Raw genomic sequence first — 20,869 nt, 5'->3', positions numbered from 1 at the left:
CCCAGCTCCTTGATGTCCCCCCGTGGTGTTAAATAGGCTGCTAAATATTATATACTTGAACCATCTCTCTCTCTAACTGCCTCACCTCCCCCCTCTCTCTCTCTCTCTCTCTCCCCCCTCACAGCCGGCTTTTCAACGTAGCATCTGACGGCCATGACAAATATTTTAGGAGCAAATTCAGCGTAATGCAGAACTGAAATACACGTAATATACACAAAATTAACGCGAAAAATGCGTCCAAAAACTACCAAACAAAGGTTCGATTTTACAATTTTCACATTGACAGAAATCACAAGGATATAATTGGAGCGTTGATTTTTTAACTTGAATTTTCATCTTTTAACCTGGCCCTAGTTGAGCACAAGAGAGAGAGTGAGAGGAGGCTTTGGGAGGGGTGAAGGAGATGGTATCTCAAACTCTATTTGTCTGTGTCATTTTAGAGAAAAAAATTAATCCAACGCTGTGACTGTGGTGATTTGCTCTGATTAATTGAACATTAGTGACTGATTTTGCCAGTCCTTTGGGAAAGGAAGGAAACAACTAAATGTAGATGCGACCCACCCCCATAGTTGAGATGTGAAATAATTACCTCCTGGTCTATAAAAGACTGTCTGTACACCTTCATCCTGAAAAAAATGGAATCGAGAAAAACTGCACAAATGAACACGGCACATTTGCAATATTTTAACAATTGCTTCATGCAGCTACTCTGCAATATTGTTTTATATAACTGTAAATAAAGCACATGGGATTGAACTGTGATGGGACGGGAGGTTAAACTGATGGAAATGAAGAAGCGAGAGAGGACGGGAGAAGAGGAGGTGGGGCAGAGGAGAGCGAGAGAGAGAGATAGAGAGAGAGTAAAGTTAATGATGTTGGAGTTAAGAGAGAAGATGTGGGTGTGGAGAGAAATAAATAAAGAGGGGAGAGAAAGAGTGAAAGAAGGAAGAGCTCCAATGCCTCCCGGACCCAACTGCAGCTATTTGACTTATTCTACTGGTTGCCGCGGGCAACTTCTTCTGTTTTAAACGCAGCTAAGCACGAGTTATGTTTGCATCATTACAAATGAGTCCACGGCGATCACGTGACACCGCATTTCCCCAGATTCCCCAAATAGTGCAGCAAAGAATATTTTTTATTTTTACGTTTTACTGGGAAACTGACATTTTCCACAAATTTTCCACAAAGTGGTCATCCATCAGATCCTCTGTGTGTTGGGTGGATGACTTAAAGTCCCAACATCCAGGTTTACCATCATTGTTCCTTCCTCCAAATTTTTGTTTTCATTTAAATTTTTCTTTTTTAATTGTATATGTGGGCGTGGTTATATTTTTTCAACCAATATGTCCTTGTCGGGAATGGCGGACCACGCCACCAACAATGTAAAACGGCCAATATAGCATGTACAAAACACAAATACATTGGCTGTTAATTTCCAACTAAACAAAGGATAATATATATAAATATACCAAGATATATATATATATATCTAATTATATAGACCGAGATATGTACTGTATATCTTGGTATATATTCATATACATACCAAGATATCTGTCTGTCTATCTATCTATCTATCTATCTATCTATCTATCTATCTATCTATCTATCTATCTATCTATCTATCTATCTATCTATCTATCTATCTATCTATCTATCTATACTTTATTGTCTTATTTCACTGTCACAGTGTTTTTTTACTATCCATGCAATATAAACAGCTTTCAGGTTCCATATACCATAAGTATTAAATATTAAATATTTAATATTAAATATTTTTAGTTAAATTTTTTTATTGTAATTGTTATTTGTTTGCTAATTTAACTCTAAAGCTAATATAAAAGTAACAATACATTGTAGGGAGAAAACAGTCAGCATTGTATCTTGGAAAAGGCAAAACAAAACAAATTAATAATGATTATGAAAAGTGCACATGCATATCTTTATCTATCTTGATATCTAAATAAAAAAAAACAAAACAATAATGAAGTTGGCTTCATGAATTCATTTGTATTTATTTCATCATTTTTTATTTTTTAGCATACACAGTAAGACTTATTTTACAAAATTAATCAGCACTGAATGTGGGCTAAATAAACGGACGCCACTCTTTGATGTATTTATTTGGTCTTTATTTGGTGTTGTACAGCGTCCCTGTGGCTTGACTGTGGCTTCACTGAGGCCTCATCATCATCTTTATTCATGTAAAACCCTTTAAAGATTTAAAATGATGAATGATATCCCTGTGAATAATATTAAGTGGGCCCCTTGCCATCACCCACTTGCTTGAAGCAGAAGAAGAAGAAGAAGCAGCTTAATGTCCTGTCCATTAAAAAGCAGAGAGGGCATTTACAGCCAAATAGATTAATTACCCCTGCGTTTTGAGCGATAAACCACCAGGACGTGAATATTTATCTCCAAATCTGAGGCAGACGTCTCCACACGCGGTGGTTTTATGTTTTAATCGCGGTGATGAAAAATGCGGGTAAACAGGAGTGTGTTCTTGGTGGCAGAGGGAGCCGCTTGTCTCTGTTTTCTATCGCTATCGCCAAGGTTGGAGGTCACCATGGATTGCTGAGAGGTTTTCATGCCAAAGGGCTTTTCTATCCACACACACACGCATGCATGCACGCACACACACACACACACACTGGCGCGCACACATACAGTAAATCTGGTTTCAAAACAGCTCCATTAGGTGTGTGCATGTGTGTGTGTGTGTGTGTTTGTGTGTGTGTGTGTGTATGTGAGAGTGTGTGTATATTATGCGTGTGTGCGTGTGTGTGTGTGTGTGTGTGTAGGTCGACAGGATCATTTTGTTGTGAACATTTTACTGTTAAACCAAAACTACCCTAAGCCCCAAAACTACCCTACACACTTAAGCCCTTAATGAATCCACACACAGTGTGTGTTGAGAGTACATGACATTATGTAACCTATTCATTATTACATTTTTTTGTATATTGCTAGTTCTTTTTAGTTCAATTTTTTTTTCTTTACAATTTTGGGGGATGCATCAGTGCATTTACATACACTACTTCAATTCATACAGTAGACAGCTACATTTTGTGCCAAAAATCAATATATATAAAAGAATAAAAAACATTTAAAAGTGTGTGTAACGCAGTCAAGTGCTGTGGTTCTAGATGTTTGGCTATATTTCATTCAAGTGTTCTGAAGTGTAATTGAATTAATTATAATTGAATTTTTCATTTTGCTTTGTCAGACTGTTAAGCTAATTGCTGAATGTCTGTAGAGAAATGTACTTGGCGGAAAAAACAAATTGTGATTTTCTTATTATTATATATAATATAATAATATATTTATTATTAATATTGTTTTATTATTATTTTAAATTATTATTAATTATTATTAATTTATTATTTTTATTCCTCCTTCGAGGAAAAAAGTGGAGCAAAAACGAAACTTCTTGAGGTGAAGAATAGTCTTGCAGACTGAAGCTGGAGTCATGTGGTTTCTTTATGATGCTGAGCTCTCCGTCACGCCATCCAAATCTTTATGGGATGTGCGATGTGGATGTAAACCATGGACATAAAAGTGTGTGTGTGCGTGCGTGCGTACGTGCGTGCGTATGTCTGTGTGTGTGTGTGTGTGTGTGTGTGTGTGTGTGTGTGTGTGTGTGTGTGTGTGTGCGCAGCTGCAGCTCCAGGGCTGTGATGGTGGAGCAGAGTTGAAATGTTCCGTCCATCGCCCTGGGGGCTGATCCTCTCTGGACATCATGGTGTGTCGGAGTGTCGATGCGTGTTGTCCCCGAAATCTGGAATGTTTGGAAGCGAGGTCATCGCTTTGAGACGACACTCAGTCTTGAGAAAGACGCAAAAACCATAGAAGACAGAGAAGAAGGCTCCGCATCTGTTGGGGGGGGTTATTTTTGAGAAGACGTGGCTTATGTATATGTAATTGTCAGGGTGTGACATTCTTTTAAACGAGACCTATGATGCTCCTTTTTAGACTTAATATAGAGCCGCGTTTCCACCACAGGAACTTTTCCCAGGAACGAGGAGCCTTTGGAGGAACTGTGTTTCCACCGTCGGAACCAGGGTCTAACTTAAGTTCCGGGGACAAAGTCCAAGGAACCAAAAGATCCCTGTTCAGTGGGTAGTACTTTTCAAAAGTTACAGAACTTTACGGGTGGGGCTTACAGTGCTGAACATTTCTGATTGGTCGAGTACTCACAGCATTTTGTTTCAGACACTATTTTTAAAAATCTGTCGCCGCAAACCGACTGTATGGACAGTTTGTTTTTCATCCGTCGCATTTGCAGACGTCAGCGGAAACATTTGCGTAATTTTCACAGGGCTTCACACCGCGGTGATTACGCAGACAACCACGGGCGGAAGGAACCTAGTAGATCCTGAAAACGTTTGGGAACTTTGGGTTGGAAATGCAACTCAGGTCTCTGAGGTCCCCAAAACATGTTTCTGTTCACTTGATCCCAACACTCCCATGTTTTAATTTATTATTCTGTTTGGGTTTTATCATTATTTATATATATTTTACAATTGGTTATATTTGTTTTACCTCTCAAAGCCCATCCCTACGTCCTCGTCGTGAGAGGTGGAAACAGGTAATGCTGACCAACAGGGCTCTGGTGAAGCGCATGGGCCAATCCCCCGTGACGTCGATATAAATGATTACAGAAACATTGATGATGAGTAAAAAAACCAGAAGCCTAGGAGAAGAAGACTCTTCAGGCAGACATGCCGAAGAGACTATGAAGGCGCATCCTGAAAACCATATGGAGAGGGTGCAGGGGAATCTTCTATCCTCTAGGCAACCTACTAACATCGCCACCTGGAACATCAGGACAATGTACCAAGCTGGGAAAACGTCAGTCATTGCAGAAGAGATGAGGAGGTACAAGATCTCTGTCCTTGGTCTGTGTGAAACCAGATGGATACAGGCAGGAGAAGTCAGACTGTCAATGGGTGAGTCCATATTATACTCTGGACATCCGGATGATAAGCCACCCCCATGGAGGCAGTAGCATTTATGCTCTCCAAAGAAGCACAGAGGCCCCTCACCAGTTGGGAGCCAATCAACTCCAGAATCATCACTGCGCGATTCCAAACCACACAGAAAAGAATCAAGCTTCAAGTCATACAATGCTATGCACCCACCAACAATGCCGATGAGGAATCAAAGGACAACTTCTACAATCCGCTGCAACAGATACTCCAGACCAGACCAGCAAGAGACATCATTGTGCTCATGGGAGACATGAATGGAAAGGTGGGAATGGACAACAGTGGATACCATCTGGTAATGGGAAAGAAAGGAATTGGAACCATGAAGGAGAACAGAGAGATCTTTGCTGATGTCTGTGCAGACAACAACCTGGTCATAGGAGGAACACTCTTTCCCCATAAACCCACCCACAAAGCCACTTGGGTATCACCTGACCACACTACTGAAAACCAGATCGACCACATATGCATAAACAGGAAGTTCAGACGCTCTCTCCTGGATGTTCGAGTGAAGAGGGGAGCAGAGGCCGGGTCAGACCACCACCTACTGACAGCTAAAATACAACTGAAGCTGAAACGCTGCAACAACCCCTCTGACAACAGAGTCAAATTCAACATTCAGCTCTTCCAGGACATAGGAACAACTGAAATGTACCAAACCACCCACAGAACAGGTTCCATGCCCTGAAAGAAGATGAGAAAACACCAGTGGAGTAGCGTTGGAAATGCCTGAAAAACAAATGGAAGGCGACCTGTTCAGAAGTGTTGGCGAGGAAGAAAACAAACCACAAGCCGTGCTTGTCAACAGAAACACTGAAAAGAATAGAAGAGAGGAGGGTAAAAAAACCCCACAAAAAACAACTGCAAAACCCAAGCACAAAAGGTGGCCCTGGAGACGCCCTTAGAGATTATGAAGCTGCAAACAAGGAGGTGAAAAAAAGTGCCAAATGCGACAAAATAAATTACATTGAAGACTTGGCACAACAAGCGGCGGTCGCAGCCTCAAAGAACAACCTAAAGGCTCTCTACCTGACCACAAATAAACTAGCAGGAAAGTTTAGGTGGACAAACTCACAGATCCACAACCAGCAGGGGCAACTCTTGACCACCAAGGAAGAACAGCAGAAAAGATGGACGGAGCACTTCAGGGAACTGCTCAACAGACAGCTCCCTGCCCAGACAGTAAAGATCCCGCCAGCTGCTCAGATGCTGGATGTAAGCTGCGATCCCCCAACAAGATCTGAAGTAAACAAGGCACTTAGGGGATTGCGCCGTGGCAAGGTGGAAGGGCCAGATGAGATCTCTGTAGAGGCCTTACAAGCTGCTCTTGAAACCTCAACTACCATGCTTCATCAGTTGATCAAACAAATATGGGAGGAAGAGATCATGCCAACGGACTGGAAGAACGGCCTCATTGCAATTGTACCCAAGAAAGGAGACCCCAGGGAGTATAACAACTACAGAGGGATCATGCTGCTATCAACATCCGGCAAAGTGTTCAATCGCATTATCTTGGAGAGGCTGCGGAAGGGGGGTGATGAAATACTGAGAGAGAACCAGGCTGGTTTCCGGGACGGAAGATCGTGCAGTGACCAAATTGCCACCCTCAGGATCATCATCGAGCAGTCTATAGAATGGAACACCCCTGTCTATGTCAATTTCATTGACTTTGAAAAGGCATTTGACAGTGTAGACCGGGTGTTATTGTGGAAGCTCTTGGCTCACCATGGTTTCCCTCTGAAATATGTAAACATCATCAAGAACACATACCAGGGTATGCAATGTCAAGTGCTCCACCAGGGATCATGCACATGGAAAGATCGAAGTGCTCACTGGTGTGCGACAGGGCTGCCTCCTCTCTCCGTTCCTCTTCCTCCTATGTATCGACTGAAACAAACAACCAACAATAAAAAGAATGGCATCCAGTGGAGTCTGACAGAACACCTTGACGATTTCGACTTCGCGGATGACATCGCACTGCTCTCACATACACACCAACAGACGCAGGACAAGACAACACGGCTGGAAACAACTGCAGCTGTGTTTGGACTCAAAATAAATGGGCCAAAAACCCAAGTCATGCAGATTAACAACAAAAGCATGAATTCCATAACACTCGAGGGCCACTCTCGAAGAGGTCAACAAATTTACCTCTCTGGGAAGTGTGATAGCTGTGGAGGGAGGGTCAGAGGAAGACGTAAAGTCGAGAATTGGAAAAGCTAGAGCAGCATTCAACATCCTAATCAAGATATGGAAAGCAAAAAACATCTCTCTCAAGACCAAGCTCAGAATCTTCAACTCCAACGTCAAATCCGTACTGCTGTACAGATCTGAAACATGGGAGAACACCACTACCATCATAAGCAAGCTGCAGACATTCATGAACCACTGCCTAAGACGCATCCTTGTTCTTGCCAAACACAATTAACAACATCAACCTGTGGGAACGCACCAACCAGGAACCAATAGAAGTACAGATGAAAACGAGAAAGTGGATCTGGATTTGTCACAGACTGAGAAGAGACAAAACAGCAATAACCAAACAGGCACTGACATGGAACCCACAGGGCAAACAGGGGAGAGGTCGTCCCAAGAACACCTGGAGAAGAAGCACAGAGCAAGAGTTCAAGAAGGAGGGGCTGACGTGGCAACAGCTGGAGAAGATGCCCCAAGACAGATGAGGGTGAAGGCGATTCATCAATGGCCTCTGTTCCGAAAGGAATACAAAGGCCGAACTAACTAACTATATTTGTTTTAATGTGTTGCATGGTTTCACAAGTTATTTTCAAGTTAGTTAGTTCACCCCCCACAGCTCAGCATTGGCCAACAAAGGACAGTGTTCTTTTTAAATGTTGATTTGAGACAGGTGGGAAGGCGGAAGGGTCAGACAGTCATGAGCGTGGCTCGAGAAGCGAGGAGTTTTACACACATTACAGAGTTTCGACCGTGGGGTTGAGGCTGCTCCCCTGAGGAAGTCTGCTGGCGGGAGATGGGGCGGCAGAGTGGAACTAAGGCCCAAGACATGGTACCGGACGGACACAGCCACGGATGAGTTGCACGTGAGGCCGAGGCAGAAAGGCTTGGTTCACGCCTGCTATGAGGTAAGGGTGATCAAGCAAACCATGTGTGTGTGTGTGAGCCTCTGTTTGAGCGTACCCATGACTGAAGGTGCACCCCCGCATTATGCTACCCCCTAGAACATAAGCAGAACACTCCCCTTCCAGAGCGATTTTATTAACAATAACAATATTATTTAAAGTTTAATTTCATTTTTTTTAACAGTGGGAAAACTTTTTTGTTGCTGGTAAGAAAAGAACCTCACACTATTGTGACATAGTGATGAAGGGTTGGACTCGTTTTTTGAGATTGGTTCCCTGAGGGGTCACTCAGTGAAAAGAGTAGTTCAATCATCCGATTTTGATTCAGGTGGTGTAATGCAAGGGAGCACTTCCAGCCAACGAGTGTCAGAAGAGTCGGTTTGGCTCGGAGTCGTGAATTAAATTCTCTCAAGAATCATTTAATTGTAAAGTGGAATGCAAAGTGCAGATCCGTCACATTCAATATGAATTATGCCAAATGCCTCTGCCATTTTGGCATTAGACTTTAATTTAGTCCTTACAGTAATCATTTTCAGTTTCTGAATCAAACAATCACCCGCTCGCCCACTCTTTTTGCCGGAGTGACTCCCTAACCCAGAGTAATTTCAAAGATTTGTTCGCTATGACCGAATCGCTTGCGTCACTAACTATTAGTAGGCCATAATAAGTACAGCTCTATGTGGAAAAAAAAGGCTGGAAAACACTGATCTAAACAACTCTATCAGCCCTCTTAGTAGTGCCATGCGACCCCCAGCCCAACACACATACACTCTATCTCTCTCTCCCTCCCTCTTCTTTTCTCTCTCTCTCTCTCCTGGTGCCGTTGCCCGGGGAATCAGCGCCAGCCTCCTGCTGGAATCCGCTTGCAGTGCCGTTTACATCCAATTGGAGGGATTTGCGGGCTTAGGCTGTGAGTTTGCTAAATGAAGCCCCGAAGCCGACGCCAGCAGCGACGACTCCAGAGCAGCCGGGAGAAAGCACTAGGCTTCATCCAGAGTAAAAATTTAGAGTGATAGAGACTCCACGCCGCTGTCACTCTCCTGGCGAATTGGGACAGTGTGGTCAGTTCAATAAAATTCCCCATCAAAACACATTTCTTTCTACCGGCCCTTGGTGAATTATTCTGTTTTCATGGATCACGCAGTTTGCTCCAATCCTAATGATCCAATGAGACTGTCGGCCGTAATGCGCGGCGGCTGACCCTTGTCTAGTCACCACTGCCATTGAGCAGAAAATGGCCGCCATCCCTCATGCTCCTTCTCACCTTTGTGTTTTCCCCGGAGTGTTATTTATTTACTTCAATGGACATTATTGTATTATTGCAACTTCAGGCTTTAAAAAAAAAAAAAAAAAAAATTTTTTTTGATTATTATTGATATTATTGATTATTTTTTATTATTTGTATATTAATGATATGATATTTGTGCAAAGCATTTGTATATTTTTATTTATGTAAATTACATACTTGACTCTTAACATTCATTAGTTATTCTTACCTACTAATTCTTTGACTTCAGAATCAGAATGAATGTGATTTTATTCCACCAAGCACATTTTTATATACAAGGAATTTGTCATGGTGAGCATCTGTGCGTTTCACTACGGACAATTGGTGTTATAAAAAAAGAGAAAATAAAATAAAAAAATAAACAATAAAAAAAAAACAATCGATTGGATCAAGGAACCCACAGTCATTCAATTTGTCTGTCTTCAGTGTTAAAGTGGTTCAGCGAGGAGATGCATCTAGTCTTTGAACCTACAGTAGATGCCATCGAATTTTGTGAAGAAGCACTTTTTTTCCCCCCAGCAATACAATCGCTTTCTTCAAGAGAAGCCATACATATGGTCATGTTGGGAAACTACAATACGGGTATACAGTGTAATCAGAACAACTTTTTACAAGCAGCACAAAACATGGCAGAGCACAATTCAGCGAACTATTTTATAGCCTGTCTCCGTCCCCATGATGTGCTGACAAATTTCTGGCAGACTGTCTGGGTTGGTGGTTGTGGCTATTGCAATGGAGCGAGGCCATGAGCAAAACAAAGTTTGTGGCGGCAGTTTAGAAGCCAACGTTTGAGGGAAATATCTCCAAAAGTTAGAAAAATATGACAGAAGATACCTGGAAGGCACTGTTTTCTTTTCATGGATTTAATAGCTGTCCACGGCCTTTCTTGTTTGAATTAGTTCCATTTTTCTCGTGGGGAAGGTCTTTTGCATGTAGTACATCATAACCCATAGTCATGGAATTTACATCTTAATGGATTTTTACACAAACACTTTTTAAACCAATATTTCCGTAAGGTAACATGTGTGATCTTTAGTGACCCCTTGTGGGGACCTGGAACTCAAGGTCTTGAATCACTGGTGTGAAGAATCTAAAACAAGTATGGTCTAGTTTATTTAGAAAAATGTTTTTTTCAGAGAGTTATTTCCGTTTTTTTTGGAGTGACTGTAAACACATGAATGCATCTCGAATAACGTATGGCATGAAAGCTAAACTCCATAGAAAGAATAAAGGAACAAATCAAATACACGAGGGAAGTGAAAAACACATTTCTCGATCTGGGATTCTGTGGTTAATGAAGTGGCCGCCCACTTCATTGACCAAGTGCTCCAGAATAATAAGTTAATAAGTTTTCAAGTTGTCACCGAAAATTACAAGCGTGGTTCAGAATGTGCATTTTTCTGGGAGGTTTTCACAGATTTTCCCCTGACGTTGATAAAAAAGAAAAAAAAAAAAGTTATTCAGATATTTCAGATTGCTCTCTTCAAACAACCATAAGAGTCTTGCATCATTAACTATTAGGAGGCCATAATATTAAGCGCAGTTCTACATTTTTCTGACATTTTTAGTGCTTAACAGTAAAGTGAATATTTCATAGTGTACTGTGGCAAAAAAAAGTTGTCCAGTGACCTTTCATTGACTCTGAAGCAGCATCTAGCGGCCATTAGCTGAACTGCAGTTAAAAGCAATTTTGTGTAAATGAAGCCAAGACACATCAAGGACAGATTCTGATCCGATCAACCAAATCTGACGGTAGTGCCACTGACCAATGCTGCATAAAAAAGCCTTCTCCTCTGTGGTCGTCTGTGGTTTTCCAGTTGGCTTCTTCCTCCACTTTGCAGAGTAAGAAGGAGTGCAGATGACAACACAGCATGACCAACACACCGATTCCTTCGCACGGTCATCTTTTGGAAGCGACACCCAGTGACAGTTGAAGTCACAGTGATTTTTAATTCTGGGCAAGGCAAAGGGATTGGCTCTCACTGTGGATTAAATGCGTCCACATGAAGATGCAGATCAACATTAATCATGTCTGGACATAATCAGGACATAAAACAGGTGATAATAGTGGGTGTAAAGCGTGGTCTGACTCCATGACTCTGCATGTGAACCTGTCCTACACTGATCATAAACCTATTTTAATCAGTGACTTCTCCCTCCGACCTCCCCGGAGAGCAGAGCTGCTCACTGCAGCATTAACATTCATCTGGACCTCCGTCCTTTGTCCCTTGCAATGTCGACTAGTGATTCAGGACTCGCGAACAATTCGATCATAGTGAGCAAAATGTCTCGGAGTTGAACCGACTCTTCTGACTGACGAATAGTCGGAAAATTGCACAACTCTTTTTACTGAGTCACTGGTAAAGAGCCAAACATTTCATCAGTAACATCTGCCGGAGCCTTTACGTTGCCAGTTTACTCCACTCGCACCGTCATACTCCTCGCTTTTTTTTTTTATCTGTTAGTTCTTGCTCTCCCGCAATTTTTTTTCATCCCCAGTTTGTCTTTCACTCTTCACTCGTCTTTCTTCCCATTGCTTTGCAGAGAGGAAACCTTCATCCGTGTCTCCCCATCTGTTCTCCTCACCTCTTCCTTACAGTCCACTCTCTCTTTGCTGCTTTCTAACCCGTCGCCATCTCTTTCCCTCTCTTTCTGCTGACCACCTCTCACCATTCAGTAAGGTAGTTCCATGAATAATTCAGTGGGAAGCCAGGGCAATAATGGGAAATTAAAGGTGTGTATGTGTGTGTGTGGGTGTGGGAGAGAGAGAGAGAGAGAGAGAGAGAGAGAGAGAGAGAGAGATATCGGTAGCGTCACACCAGCCGAGAGGGGACTGCGGACAGCTCTTTATCCATATAAATTCTGTCAATAGACACTTCAGCTTTAAGTCACCGATGGAAGACGTGTGACAGCCGATTAGGCTGTGGCGAGATGATGGAGTAACGATTTACTGTTGGGTGGTTCTGTCAACATTTTCCTTCTCTGCCTTTACAGCTATCAGTCATGGATGATTTCTGGATAGGTGCATTAACATGAAAATAAATGAAGAAACCGGAGATGTGAAGTAACTTACGTTTCGGTGCAGTAAGGGTGGCAGACTGCAGTGTCACGGAGACTAGTCCGACACCGAAATCTCCCAAATCTCAGAGTACGACACAAGATGTTTGTGTGGGCGATTGTGATTTCATTCAGATGGTTGTTGGGCGCTGAGGTCAAGGAAACTGTCAAGTAAACTCAACATTTTTAGATTGCTTCGTCACAAACAAATCTTTTAAACTGTCGGGAGTCACTCAGCCAAAAGAGTGGGCGAGTGAGTGAATCTTGAATTCACAGATTGAAAATAATCACTAAGGACTCCATTAAAGTCCGTGGCAAAAATGGTCAAGGCATTATGAGACAAATCTTATTGAATGTGACTGATTTGATCTTAGAAAATTTCACATTATGGTTTATACATTATCAGAGATGGGCGAAGACACATCAAAATGTATGTTGTTACAAAATTCCCCTCAAATAAATGCAGCAAAATAAAATACAAAATACTGGTGCCAGAAATGTATCAAGATAAATGTATTTTCAAAATACATTTGTAGCATTGGGTATTCTGAATTTGTACAAAATCTCTGAACATTGAGAGTTGTATAATCTACACTGTGTCTCACAGGCTCCGGGGAGATTTTGAACCCTAGAGGAAGGAAGAAAATGGAATAGAATGCTATTATATCTAGCATATATAGCAAAACTGCAAAAAAAAACCAACAAATACTGAAAATAGCATGTCTCGTCCAGTATGTAGAAAATTGCTCTGTCCAATTCAAAGACATGGCAGTTGAGTCACAACTACTCCAATTAGTAGCCTATTTTGTTGCCTTTTAAGAACAATTTACTTTTCAAGTAAAGAATTCTTGTAAATTCTTGAGAACAGTCCCTCAACCGCAGCGGAAGAGGTATGGGTCGTGTTAAATCCAGCAAAAGGGAGCTTGATCAGCAGGTATGGCTCCAGAGAAAGCAGGTCCCATCTGATGTCCTCCAGAAAATGTTGTGGCTTGTGATATCTAGTCCATCTCAGCCCTTGGTTTCTTCAGCTGAGAAAACAAATGAGTCTCCATCATCATCTTGGAGGTAGGAGGAAGCCATTTCACTCTCTGCAACGAGGATAAGCTCTTCAGCTGAGCAGAGTATGAGCTGATGAATTTGCATTTTTCTCTTGACAATTGTGGCTTTGCCGTTGCCAAGATGGCTTTGTTCACAGCCATCTTCAACTCCAGATAACTACAGAACCTTTTCTTAAAGCCCCCCAAGGTGGCTTGTAAAAAGGGGAGATGTTAGGGGAGAGAGAGTAAGAGAGCACATCAGTTTATTGTACAAAGTAGGCAAGATGGAACAAGCCGGGAGCAGTTGGACATATGTCATGACAGAGGCTCTCCCTGTGTGTGTGGAGATGGGTGATTTACTTGTCGATTGCTGTGATGAGAAACAAGCGTACAGCCACCCTGATTCCGGGCCCAATTACCTAGACCCAAGCCAGGTGTGGCTGCTCAAACCACACCACCACCACACCACAGTTACACCTTTCAACGCTTGACGCGGACAGCACCTGCTGCAATATTTGATGTGAAATGCAAGCTGGCCATGGCAACATGTCTAACTTGAGGAAACACCCGGTCAAACACAAAATATTTCTAAAAGCCGAAGAGTGTACTGTATTTGCTAGCCTTAATGCCAAGGCCCCCAGAGCAGCCGCAGCTAATGTAAGCGGCACGCCCGCAGCCTGATAGGTTTCCTACGCCGCAACTAACATTCATTCAACATATCATGCTGAAGCACAGCTGCATTATCATGGCTAAAATGATGATCACGATTATTTGAGTCAATATTCTGAGCACGATTATTTATCACAATTATTTATCCATTTTGGGGAACATAATTATTTTATGGCACTTTGTAAATCAACAGAAAACTGCCTTCACAATAACAATGTATTTTATAAACTTATAAATAAATAAACAAAGGTAAAAGTTTAACTGACTTCAATTGTAGAGGATATACTGTATAATGAAATGAATTGCGTGAAGTGGGCTACACAAAAATAATGAAAATATTTCAAAACAAAATAAATGTTCCTTGTATTATGTCATTGCTTATGGTTATTGTTACCCGTAATTATAATACAGGAAGTTTGTATACATTGATATTTCTGGAATGTCTATAAATTCTGACATTGACGTTATTGGGTTTTTATTTTGTAGAACTTGCTCTGGTGTGTGTCAGTTGTGCTCAGAAGTGTATATTTCATGATGTTTCCTACGCTGCAGTTTGTTTAATCCAATTGTCTTCTGGAAATACATAATTTTTTTTCAAACATAAAAAAGGTTAATACCTAAAAATACCTGTCAATTTTTTACTTTGTGTGGTTAAGAGTTTGTATCTTATATTTCTATAGTTAAGTCAAATTGTGACTACATCTGACTATTTCGGCACGTGGTGTTATCTTGGTGAGGTTTAACAGTAATCACGAGAATGCAGTGCTATCACGTGATCTGTGTACTCCATCAACTTGTGCATGTGTGCAAGGATTTCTCCATTGCGGCATACATCTGTGTGTGGTGCCATCTTGGCGAGGTTGCAATTGTTGAGCACAAACTTCTTCCACAATACTTAGTCGATCTGGATCAAATTTGGACGACACCATGTTGGAACTACCCCGAATAAACATCTTATCAATTTAGTTTGTGGGTTTGTCAGATCCATGACATCTATAAAGTTCCGATGTCAGTTACATCTGGATGTGCCGCCATCTTGGTGGTCCTAATTGTTGACCATGTTGCTGTGATGATAAAGAAATACCATTCTTTACTAAATTATTCCACAATAATGGACTGATCTGGATCAAACATGGATGACGGCATGTCAGAATTGCACCGAATACAGATTATATTCATCTTGTCTATGAGCGTGCATGATCCAGGACATCCATCCACCACTGACATCATTTTTTCATTAACAAAAACAATAGAGCTCTCAGGGCTGGACCATAATAATAATAATGATAATAATAATAATAACAATAATAATTGTCCCCCATCCTGCTGAAAACGCCTATGGCACATACATGTGAGCATGCATGAACTTGTGGTACTCTTAAGGGTCCTGGTTTAGGGTTTAATGTTGTTTGATGTTGTTTACACTCTTGCTTTCATTGACAGGTTTTATTTTATCTGGTGTGTAAAATGTTCTACATAAATGACAATGTTGAAATTGAGAAGTTTGGATTTATTTTTGACAACTGAAATTACATTTTTGTTATTTTAGAGAGAGAAAAGTAAAGTAAAAAGGTATCGGTCACGAATTCCAGGCACCAGTACCGGTATCTGTTCAAATGTGAATGGCACCCAGCCCTAATTGCAATAGGTCTCAGCATTTTGCAGTACTCTCTGAAGTAGTCATGCTTCACCTCTTTGAATGCAGGGAGCTAAAGTTTTGCCATCGTTTCAGGTAGTTTGTCTCTTAAATGGCTCAGCTCATTGAAACTATCTTAAAGAGAATTCTAACATTTTGGGCAAGGTGTTTCTTTTTTACTGTTCCTTTGTCACTTATAATGGGAGCTTTTGCTTAGTTGTTCAGGCAGGAGAGCGTGGGAGAGTCCTTTGTCACTTGCTTTGCATCAGTGGTACACACTATGTTGGTAGGATGATTCCACCTTGAATCGTCAGAAGAATTGATGATTATGAAGGACAGTCCATCCTCTTCTGTCTCATCATTCTCTTCATCTGCAATATGAACTGATATATATATACTGATATGTTGAACTCTTTAAAGGCCTTTACGAAATTGGACCCATTGTTAGTCACAGTTTTGGTGTGTGGACTTGAGAAATGTCTGCATGCAAGAGTGACTTAGTCACATTGAGTTGAATCTGGTTTGATGTATTGTGCTGTTACACTCATGAAGCTAGTCTTACAAGTGGACCAGATGTCAGCAGTGGTGCAATGTGGTTGCACTGTCTTCAGTTTCTCTTTTAAATTCCTTTTTTTGGCATTGAAATCTGCTTCTATTTTCCATGGAAGTGTGAAAAGTGGGAAGTCACTGTCATAGTATCTGGATCTGTCTGTCTTTGTCTTCTTACCACCAGAGGTAAACTCTCCCTTGTGCCTTTAAAAAATGTTCAGACTGTCAGGGTGCAGTCTCTTCAGGTGAGTTTTAAAATTTGATGTATCTGCCAGAGTTCCAGTTATTACTACTTTCTTTTTGGTGCACTGTTGACACTCTGCCTGGACCAATTGGTGTTTGAGAGACACTTTTTCATCTAATATTGCAGATCCACGCTTGGTTCCAACTGTGGTTTGTTGGAGAATTCTCACTGTATGGTCCGTGAAGTTAGTCTGCCCGCTACAGGAAAACAAACCGAGAGTATTAAAGATATTTATTCTGCAAAATAAAGAGAAAGATACAGACATCCTTCAAAACGATGATCTTATCAGTCTGCCCTTACTTCTGTTGAGGACGCCTTTATAGAGAAGAGAGGTTGTGTCCCATTGGTCAGGTTGTCAATTTACAAGATTATGGCCCCCAATCATATCCCCAGGTGTTTCTCTCATACAGTGGTATAACAGTCAAACTCCGGTCACAGGTGCAATCTTACTGTGCCATAAAACAAACCACAATGCCCTGTCAAGCCCCCTGGGGTTATCCTTATTTTCAAACAAGGTTGAGTCAAAATGGACCGTGATCTGCTCTTTACAATACAGTGTGGCATTACCTGAAAGAACAGTGTCTCTTCATATGAGCTCTGAGAGACTCATTAAAACCCCTTGACAATGTGTTTTAAAAGCTATTTAACATACAAAAAACTATTGCCCTACATGAAACATGTATCATAATAACAAGAATGCACAGGACAACATAATTAAAAGGATTGACAATCTGCATTTTTCTCTCACAGGTTCCATCTGTGTTTGTTTATCGTTCTGCTTGAACACGATCTTCTTGATGAGACATGTTGTCCACCTGGCCACCTGTAGATGAAAAGCGTACTTAGCGTACTTGCATAATATGCGTTTTATAGAAAATGTAATTATATATTTACTGTAATTAAAAAAAAAAAAATTCCAAACGGAGAACATTTACTGTCATAACCGGGATCTATATTATCCGCCTGTAATGGTGATGGCATCATTGACTGTGCGATGTATGAACTGGAGATGAGATGACGCACTGAACCACAGAAGACAAACTTCATTACGGAAATACTGTGAGTAGTGCGGGCTTACAAAATGACTGTGCGTGCGTCAATGTGTATTGTTCTTCATTTTAAGATGTATTTACATTAAATTTTTTATGTTTTAATAAAAATTATTTTGAAAATGCGAAAATACTCCACTCTAAAATATCTTCTTACAAATTACATTTGAATTTTTTCAGCCCTGTCAATTGCAGTTACAAAATACTCAAACGTTATTGAAATACGTATTTCAAATACAATTAACATAAATACTACCCATCTCTGTACATTATTTACTTTGGTGGAATTCACCAAAGTAAATAATGTAACCCTATCTATTTATGTATCAAATTTTTCTTGAATTAAATTATTCTTGTCAGAATTCCACTCGCAACTTAGAGCTGAACCGACTCTTCTGACTCTCGGTAATCGCTCTGGAAGTCCTCTGTAGCTCACCGTGCGTTATACCAACTCAACCATATGAATAAAGAGGCTGAAAATAGAACGACTCTTTTTACCAAGTGACTCGTCAAGAACCGAATCTCAGAAAAGAGTCGAGCCTTTCATTACTATGAATAGTTCTCATGTGAAACTTGTTCTACTGGAGCTGTTATTCTTGGCGGAACTGATGATGAGGAAGAATTTATGTGGGTTGGCAATTTAGATCTTGCAACACAAGAGCTAAATTACATTCTTTATTTTTTCAAGTGGAATTTTCACTGAAACATTTTCACGGCACTCGTGTCGAGTTCTCACGACGCACTTGTGGTAAAAACACTTCTTCATGATCTCAATATCTCAAGTTGACTTGTTTGTTACAGTGTTGTGTCCCATGTGTAAAGGCGTACATTTAGCAGGCACTCCTTCCTTCCCCAACTTTCCACCACACTACTTCTTATTTGTTCGGCTGATTGTCTATTATCTTTCCGCCCCACCAACCTGACCCCACACCCACCCGGGTCTCTGCTCTTTAATTTCCTTCCCACACCGACGCATATGGGCCATTCTGCCTCGCTTTGCTTTTTGTTGGGGTCCGTTAGTACCGCTCAACATGTGGGAGGGATATGAAACAAGGATCTTAAACAATACGAGTCAGAACAGAGAGCTGAAAGAGAGGGAGAGGGGGATGACTAGAGAGGAGTAAACAGTAAATTAATGGGGAGTCGTCTTCCCAGAACAAGACAGATCGGGCAGATCGGAGGTCCCTGGGAGCCACCAGCTGAGAGGCGACATGTTTGGCAATGCATAAATTCCGCCAAAATTAGCAGAGCATTCATTGAGCATATGGCTTTTCATAGTGTGTGAGGGGAACAATCGGGATGTGGACAAGGGGTAAGGAAATGTTTTTGTTTTCTTGTTGCCTGTTCTCTCGCTTCGGGCTCCCCTCCACTAAACGTGGTGAGCCAAAGGACCTACGCCCGTGAATACGCAGTCCTGCCTGAATATTCATTTGCTTAATTTGCATCGCCTGCAGATGGCGAAAGCAGATGCTCGTTACGGCAAGTGTCAATTTTCAAGAATTTGCTTTCATGACAAAACAAATGAAGCTGTACAGGACGACGGGGGTGATTCAAAGCCTCCCTGGTGGGTTGGTGTGTGGGGTGGTGTGTGGGGTGGAGGTGGTGGTGGGCATACATGTGCGTTTTTAAACCTTCTTTGATTCACGTGCATTCCTGTCTGTGATTATATGTGCACGCTTGTCAAAAGAAGGTGTGTGTGTTTGTGTATGTGTGTATGTGTGTGTGTGTGTGTGTGTGTGTGTGTGTGTGTGTGTGTGTGTGTGTGTGTGCGTGTGTGCGCGTACGCAGTATTTACAGGACACTGGAAAATCATTTGTACCCCTAGGGACAATTAAAATAATATGTTTTTACATGATATATTCTGTGTGTGTGTGTGTGTGTGTGTGTGTGTGTGTGTGTGTGTGTGTGTGTGTGTGTGTGTGTGCGTTTGTGTGTGCGTTTGTGTGTGCGCGTGTGTGTGTGCGTGCGTGCGTGCGTGTGTGTGTGTGTGTGTGTGTGTGTGTGTGTTCATCGGAGGGGGTGGATTGGGATATATTCATTGAGCTTTAAACTCAGCATTTTTACATTTTTACCTCAAATCAGACCTGCCTTGTGAGTCTATGTAAAACAAAAACAAAAAAAAGCTTTGTAATCACACATACTAATCAAATATACAAAATAGCTACATAAAAACTTAGTTAGTACATATTTATAATTTCTAACTTAAATACCTGTGCATAGATTCCCATTTCCCATTTTTATACATAGATATTAATACATTTTTATACATATATATTTTATACATATAAATGTGGCTATTTCTGTTATAATGAATTAAATTTGTCATTATAATTAATTAAAAAATAATGCTAAAATTGAAATTAATTTAATTGAATTATTTAAGTTCCTTCTGTAAATTTCTTTTATTTTGTATTTTATTTTGTGACATTTATTTATTTACTTATTTTTTATGCTGTTACTTTTGTTATTTTTTTAATGCTCTTATTTTTATGTCTGTTGAAAAAGGGCACCCATCCTCACCACAAAAATGTACTTGGTGGAAAAAACTAATTCTGATTGTGATTGTAAAGTTGTGAAGTCATCCTCGCCACATTGCAATACTCTGTCATGGCGTTTAAATCCCTACGGTCAGTGGAAAACATGAACAACATCTAAGAGCAGGGCTCATCACTTGCACTACGATGAACAAGTTATGTCAGCAAGCAGAGTTGTATCGGCCAATATGGCGTATATGATGCACATGAAGCATTCTCTCAATTTTATTTTTTATTTTTGGCAATTTCTCATCACGACAACCCACACAAAACTAGTGAATTAGCATACATTCGTCTACACACTTGGACCACACACCCAAACACTCACACCCCCCCACACACACACACATGCACAAGATTAAACTTCTTTTCGGTGGCTTTGTGTTGTGTGTTTACACAGATGAAAACGGTTCCTGCAGAACAATTTATTTCTTCAAACCTCAAACTATTTCCTCTGCTGCCACCCCCCCCCCCCACCAGCCCTTCCATTCCTTCACCTCCTTCCCCTTTCCTCGCTTTGCTTTCTGTTCCTCAACTTCCCCTCCAAACACTGTTATGCTTTCTCTTCTCTTTTTCTCTCCTTTGTGCCCTCTCTCTCTCGATATCAAACAGCAATCTGATATTAATGAAATGCTTTATATGACACTGACACTGACACTGGTTAATTTAGACTGCCACGTGTGTGTGTGTGTGTGTGTGTGTGTGTGTGTGTGTGTGTGT

The sequence above is a fragment of the Zeus faber genome (genome assembly GCF_960531495.2).
Source record: "Zeus faber genome assembly, chromosome: 14".
NCBI lineage: Eukaryota > Metazoa > Chordata > Actinopteri > Zeiformes > Zeidae > Zeus > Zeus faber.
The sequence above is the reverse complement of the archived record's forward strand: the minus strand, read 5'-3'. Positions refer to the sequence as shown.